The sequence below is a fragment of the Heterocephalus glaber genome, unplaced genomic scaffold, assembly GCF_053883595.1.
Source record: "Heterocephalus glaber isolate CG9 unplaced genomic scaffold, H.glaber_assembly_v1.0 deba00001613, whole genome shotgun sequence".
NCBI lineage: Eukaryota > Metazoa > Chordata > Mammalia > Rodentia > Bathyergidae > Heterocephalus > Heterocephalus glaber.
In genome coordinates, this window is record NW_028258384.1 from 24,491,279 (window position 1) to 24,499,302 (window position 8,024).

The window sequence follows — 8,024 nt, forward strand, 5'->3', positions numbered from 1 at the left end:
TCATGAGCTTGTTGTTTTACTTTTTAAGGTTTAGTGGAAAATTTCCAGCAGGACTATTTTCATTTGCTACTTGCCATGACATCTAAAACGATGAAGAAAGTGGAATCAGATATCTCTATCTTCTTCCTCCTGAAAGCAAAGCAAAATATACTTCTAATGATTTTGGACAGATACCCTTTGCCTATCCCAGTTTTGTATTTCAAATACTTTTAATTTTTCAAAACATAAAATTAGATGCTATCTAGACAGTTTTACCTTTAATTGTTATCTTTAAAAATAATTTTCTATTGGTTTCATAGGTTACCTTTCTCTATTATAATCAGATGGCTACTTGATTTTTTTATTTATTTAATGTTTAAATTTAAAATAATTATTGCCAGACTGAGAATATATTATGAGGACATCGATGTGTAAGATAGCACAGAAAAGACATCTCCTTTTCTTTTACTTAATCTTAGATCACTGAACAACCTCCACATAGTGGTCAATCCACATACAGTCACATAAAGTATTAAAACTGAAAAGTATTTTAATCAAATTTTTTAATTTTATGTGATATTACAGTCAAAATATAAAATGACTTACCCTGGCTAACCAGTTGTTTAGTATCTGAGCTAGGTCTAAAATCCAGTCCTTCTTTCAGTCCAGGTTGCATCCATCATACCATACTTACCACATGACCATTTAAAGTGAATTAATAATGATATGTCTAGAAGACACATAAGTTTGCAGTTGTGACTGGCAAAGAGTATCTTAGTTTATTACTCAGATTTTAATAGTGGTTAAAAATCACCTTCAAAGACTCTAAGGTAGCTAAGTGGATCTACACTGAGGCCATACTCTTAAGTGAAATAAATAGGACACACATGTGTTAATACCGAACAGTTTCTCTGCTGTGAAAAACTAAAAGTGTAAATAAGAGTAAAAATGTATAATTGATATTGTGAAATAGGAAGAAAATGTTTAAAGGAATAGGGGAAGTGGGAGAAGAAGGGGAAAGAAATGAAGGGAAAAATATGAGAAAAGGAAAAACATGGAAACCAAGTCTTTGTAAATAGAGAAGGGTGGACGGGGTGAAGAGAGGGCAGGGGAATGGGGAAAAAATAAGAACCAAGACACATCATGTAAAGGTACACGATCCCAATGATGAATGTAACTGTACTCTATACCTAAAATGTACCAATAAACAAAATGGAAAAACAAAGACTAGGGTAATATCATAGAGAGGAAGTTGTGTTTTGAAGCAATCACCAATACCCTCCAGAAAGTTGGTTCTTATCTTTTCTTAGCTTCTTGGAATAACTTGATAATTATTTGGAATTTCTAGCTGCATTTTTAGATGGTTAGACCTTTTCACAAATAAGTAACTGCTGAAAGTTACAAAGAGTGCTTTTGCAACACTTATGTTTCGTACCCAGTCAGGTACATCAAGGGAAACCTCAATAACACATTCTTGAGGGAGAGAGATGTAAACTTCATGATCTGATTTTGCCCCTGTAACCAGTCTTCAAGAACATATGAATCAAAGGAAGACATAAACTAACAGATAGCAAGGACCACATCTATTGAATTTGTATCGTATAGTACTTACCATGATGCCATGTATATATAGATACTTGATAAATATCACTTCAAGAAAAATTCATTCCAAATGCATTTGTTGGCAACAGGCTTAGTTTCATCCCTCTACTGATTGGAGCAATGTCACATTGCTCCTTATGATTCTTAAACAAATAATTCACTCTGCTCATGGGTGCAAGACAAATTTTTATAATGACCATTGACCAGTATTGCAAGTGAGAGATTTTTACTAAGAGATAATTGAAAACAAGTCTTACAAACCTGTCTCTACTGCAGACCACCCAGAACAGAAGATAGGGAGACCCTTGTTAAGGTCCTTCTGGGCAAGAACGTTATCCTCTCACTTTTCTCAGTAGTGGGCAAGGACTTTTTTCAGTTTGAAGATGTAGAATATCACTCATTATATAGAACTTTACGTATACAATTAAAGGACTTATCAATTCTTCTAAGCTTCATTCTTTCTTTGCAATAAATCCCTATATCCATTAGCTTGAATGGAGACTGAACTGCAGGCAAGACAGAATTAGTTATATAAATGAACAGAAAGTCTTTTCATGATATTTTATTCTTAAAATTTTACAAGTCAGTGTGGGTCACTACAGAGAACCAAAAATCTAATGGCATCATACTAAGTGGATCCCAAAATTTAAAAAAAAGGAAAACATCAAAGTAAAAAAACCACTCTCATTTCATTATCTAACATAAAATAATGTAATATAGAAAGTTCCTGTACGTTGTATCCCTGGGCATTATCTTATAATTGTATATACTGTTTAATTTCTTCTTTAATCTGTGACCCATCAGTTGTTCAGGAGGGTGATATTTAATTTCCATGTGTTTGTGCAGTTTTTGTGGTTTCTTTGTCATTGATTTCAAATTTCATTGCACTATGGTCAGATAATGTGCATGGGATAATTTCAATTACTTTGCATTTACTTAAAGATATTCTATGGGCTATTATGTAGTCTGTTTTGGAGACTGTCCCATGTGCAGCTGAGAAGAATGCACATTCTGATGTTTTGTAGTGGAATACATGCATTTGTTCACAGGTTTGGTTCATTTCTGATATTTCCTTTTTGATTTTTTGTCTGGTTGATCTGTCTATTTGTGACAGTGGGATATTGAGGTCCCCCATTACAACTGTATTAGTACTTATTTGATTTTTCATGTCCATTAATACACGGTTTACATAATTGAGTGCACTGGAATTTGGTGCATACATATTTATGATTGATATCTCTTCCTCTTGAATAGTTCCCTTTACAGGGATGTAGTGAATTTCATTTTCTCTCAGTCACTTTGTCTGCAAATAGAATAGCTACCCCTGATTGTTCTAGGTTCCTGTCACCAGGAGTATTATTTTCCATCCTTTGACTTTCAGTCTAGGAATATGTTTTGATTTAAATGTATTTCTTGTATACAGCATATTGTTTGATGTTGTTTCTTGATCCTTTCTGCTGGTCTGCTTCTTTTGAACATTGAGTTGAGACCATTTACATTGATGGCTATATCTGAAATGTATTGGCTTATCTTTCTCATATTATTTCCCTGTTGATGGTTCCCTGTGTTTCCCCTGTGTTTAATTGCTTGCCCTGCCTATTGGCTTCTTTTTACTGGTGTTCTTGGAATTGTGATCTTTGCTATCTCTTTCTAAAATATTCTTCAGTGCATTTTGTAGAGCTGGTCCAGTGGTCATGAATTTCTTGGGGTGTTCTTTGTCATGGAAGTATCATATTTCTGTATTGAATTTGAAAGATACTTTCACAGGATACACCAATCTGGGCTGGAGGTTGTTTTCTTTCAGAACCTGAAATAGTTCACTCCAAGATCTTCTTGACTTAAGGGTTTTTATTGAGAAGTCTGCTGTGATTATGATGAGCTTTTCTTTATAGATTACTTGTTTCTTTTCTCTAACAGCTTGCAACATTCTGTTTTTGTGCTGAATTTCTGGGATTTTGATAATCATACGTCTTGATGTAGAATTATTTTGGTCATGGCTAATTGAAGTTCTATAGGCCTCACTTCTTTGTATGTCAAATTCATTTTCGATGTTTTGTAAGTTTTCTGCCATTATTTATTTGCACAGGCTTTTTATGGCATTTGCACTATCTCCAGCTTTCTCCTTGACTCTGATCAAACTTTTATCATTTTTCTTTGCATCATCTTGGAGTTGTTGAATTGATTTTTCATGGTCTCTTGCCATTTTTAAGATATCTTTCTTTTTAGGGTCATTAACAGCAATCCTGTCTTCTAGGTCAGAAATTCTGTCCTTACCTTCATTCAATCTACTGCACATACATTTGAGTGAATTTTTAATCTTCTGGGTGTCTGTTTGAATTTGTTTCATGGATTCTATTTCTTTCCTATGTTAGACATCAATGGTTTCCATCGTTTTCCTAAGCTCCCCTGTTTTTTTTAATTGTGTCTACTCCAAATTCATTGAGCATGTCAATTTTGATCATTTCTTTTTTATTGGAGAGATTATTATTTCTATAACCTTGTGAAACTGTTTTTTTTATTTTTACTTCTACTGTTATCATTTCTGAAATTTCAGGTTGGTGACTTCTGATTTCCTCTATGTTGTTGTCCCTACACTTGTGCTACATGGACTGGGATGGTGTTTTGCTTCTGTGTCTTGTCATTTTCTATTTTTTTTGTTTTACTCTCTCTCTTGATGCTTGTAAAATTCTTATAGTTGATAGCATCATTAGTATGAGGATTCTCTAGGAAATATCTGTTCCTCAGAGATGTCTTCTGGGCATATATGGTTCTTGATCTTTGTGTCTGTCCCAAGATCCTACCTTCTCAATTTATTAAGGATCAGAAGTTGCTATTTATTTGGGCTAGCAGTCCTTTGACACTGGACTATGGTGATGGTTATGGACCCAGACAATTGCAGTGTTGTCATAGATGGGAGAACAACTGGTTACAAGTATGACATCCTGGCTAAAATAGTACAGTCAGCAATATCAATAGCATCAAGTACAGCCTAAAAACTGACAAATTGTGGTAAGTATTAATTTGGTACCTTTAACCACAGGAGGATGATCTACAGTTATACAACACAATCCAACATTAACCAGGAACTTGTATGTAATGAGTTTCCCCTTAGTGGAGTGATTTTACCCTCTCAGGGAGATTTAAGAGGGATAAGGGGCAAAACTGAGAGATAAATTAAGGAAAATGTAGTTAGGGCAAGGCTGGAGGACAACAGATGATCACCTAAGCTTTGGGGAACTGGAGAAGAGAGCAGGAGAGAAAGCATGAAGGATAAAGCAAAAAGATTGTTGGAATGAACCAGAGAGACAAGAGATGATTTTCACTCACAAGAAAATATCAGAAACTCAAGTGAGATAGTTGATGAAAGAGAAAGAATATGAGTTGATCAAGATAAAAATAAAGGTAAAAACCTAAACAACAAAAATTAGAGAAAGGAAAGAAACCAAACAAAGAAAAATAAATAAATAAATTCCTCAGAAGTCCACAGTTCTGTGGTAGTGTCCAAGTCATGTAGTGTCTCAAAACTGTGCTGTGTACCACTGCCAAGTCTGCAGTAGGATTAATGTGAGTAACATGGTTGATATTGTGGGAGTTGGGGCTGGTCTTCAGCCTGCAGCTTTTTGAATGTTTCTCTCTGGCCACCCTAAGCCTCTTTAGGGTTTGCTGTTGCACCATCAAGCAGTGACAACCCGGGGCTTCTCCCAGTCCTTCATATAGTTGGCTCCACCTGTTCTTTGCACAGCCTCTTCTGTTTCACCACAATTGAAACTTCTCTATGATGTCCAGCTGCTTGTCACAGGGTGGAAGGTAGGGGTAGGAATGCTGTTATAGCTGTGAAGACAGCCCAGGGTTGCTATGTTCAGCTTCAATCTCCTCTCCAGTGGGTTAGGTGCTAACCTGGAACTGTTTAAATCCTGTGCCTGCATCTGTGTCCTTCTATTAAGCCACTGGTTGTCACTCCTTTCCCCATCTCCACTGTCCTTAACTTTGTGGTAGATAGCCAGAAGAAAAAAGGAAAAGAAAAGGGACTGCAATCCATCCCTTGGGGAGGAAGCAGATTATTTCTAGTCACTCACCTCTGTGTTTGGCAGTGAAATTTGCAACCAGGCTACAGTGTCTTTTGTGTGGAGAAAGGCAAAGGAAGCCAGAGGGTTTTTTACTCAAATCTATCCTGTGCGGCTTGAGTTAGCTGCACTTTTTCAATCCATTGGTTTCTTGGGGACTTCCTAGTATGGTGATTCTTGCTCAGAGCTTCCATCACTGCTGGTAGCCCTGTGAGCTGATGCACTGGTCTTTGAAGTCCTGTGCCTATGTTTTGTTTCATCTCCTAGTCTTTTACTTCAGATTGATTTGGGCATCAAGATATATGTACCTCTTGTTCATCCAATTACTTGTATTTTTAGTTGATTTCTGAATAAGTCCAATGTGAATCCTCCTCCATTCAGCCATGTTGAATCTCCTGCCTTTACTTTTGGAAAGATGGCAGAGTGGTAAGAAGCAACAAATCAGCCTTTCTGATATTTGGAATACACATACTGGGATACAAGAATATGGAGAAGAGAAAAAGGAGCACAATGGTTCCCTAGGACTTGGCAAATCTGAAGTGAGAGTGGTGCCCACATGGGGAGGAATCTCAATTCAGTAGAAGAAGGTGGTAAATGGCATTTTTGCCCTGAATCCCAGCTTGTGGTGTGAGAGAGGTGTTTTGATCCTACTGAGGCATGATGGTTACAGCTGACTCGAGGCTGCCATGGAGAAAAGTACCAGTGGAATGGAGCAGTGGAGACCACAGGAGGCAGTGGCTGGTGAGTGATTCCAATGCAAATGTCCCCAGGAGAAAGCAATTGGGTGTTTGCAATTTTGGAAAGAGGCCAATTGAAGCCAGGACTGTGACAGACCAGCCGTCACCAGTCAAAAGGTTCCTGAATGGGGGAAAGGAGGACCGAGAAAATAAGACAAAGAGACAGAGTTGGGAGAGCTCCCAAGACCGAGCAAGCAAGTTTATTTTCACCTCTCTTTTATACACTCAGTGAGTTAGGTCATTAACCATGACCTTTATCCAAAACACCTGCTTTGTTGTTTGCTAGTTTTCTAGACACTCCTCGCCCTCATGGGCTACTTTGTTTCCTGGGGTTACAGAAGGTTCACCTTGTTGCTAGGGCAAACTCTAAAGGGAAACATCGGAGTTAGTGGAGACACGGTTCTCCATTACATAGTCTCGTGGCTATTTATAACAAAGGGTAAAATTAAAATGAAGCTTTTTGGCTGACATCGCTCCCCACATCTCCCCCTGTTTTATATAATATGATCAAGGTCCCTTGATCACGCAGATAGACTGTGCCTGTCTTAGGTGAGGAATATAAAGAAATCTCTTACCCGTCATGGAGTCAAGAGCATCATTATACTCTTGCTCTGTCTTAGGTTGGTGATGTCTCATACTCCTCTTACCCATCATTGACTACCAGCCTCTGCAGAAGATTACACCGTGGGCCTAGGCGGTGCAACATGTAATTGTAGACCATGGATACTTCCAGCCATCTTTCTTAAGGAATGCATAAACACCCGTAATAACACCGGGAGGATTATGCATCCAAGAATTAACCCTCCTCCAATGATTGCTACAGAAATGAGTAACCATGTAAATGAAGATGCAGATGGCAAAATTTTTCTAATTTGTTCAATAGAATCCTGTGCAGCCTGGGCTGCATCAAATTTTAGGGGCTCTGCATTTTGGAGATCCATAATTTCTTTATGAAGCCTTATTAAATCCAAAGACACATTTGCACTGTGCCAAACCCCTTGTAAATGTTTTCTAATCCTATCCCACTCATAACCTGTATCATTATACATCTTACTAGTAACACAGATCCATTGATAATCAGCATGACATTTCAGTTTGCTTCTAATTTTGAGCCCCTGTATTTTGTTTCCTAAGTATGTGACAATAGAATATAGGGCATCTATTTTTTGTTCCATATTAAGATCTATATCCTCCTGTGTCTTTAAGGCCATAGTAACATTTTTTGACAGCTCATTAACATAATGTGCATTTTGTATAGACTGAGAAATGGCCACAGTGGCAGTAAAAGCAGTGGCTATAAGAGATATGATTGCAACTACTCCAGCAATAATTAACCCTACTACTCTTTTTTGCCTACTTAGAGCCTTATTAATTTCTTCCAACACCTGCAATCCTTGATCTGCATACCATGCCCCTGTAACATTAACAGGCATCATAACAAATGCTGGCTGTTGCAAAACCATTACCTGATTCTCTGTCCGGGTAACACAATTACTTATTTGACAATCAGAACAAGTAACATTATAATAGCCATTACCTTTTTGAATATTAATATTTCCTACAAGCAATACACAAGGGCGCATGACACATGCAGTGACATTTCCTTTGGGATGATAAGAATTCTCGGGTTGGGCTTTAACCT

At 37.3% G+C, this 8,024-nt stretch overlaps 1 pseudogene; it reads left to right on the top strand.

Annotated features, from left to right (window-relative positions):
• The window catches only part of LOC101725401 (serine/threonine-protein phosphatase 2A 55 kDa regulatory subunit B beta isoform pseudogene), a 175,920-nt pseudogene extending 168,204 nt beyond the window's left edge, over nt 1-7,716 (top strand).
• Nucleotides 7,717-8,024: the final 308 nt, after the last annotated feature.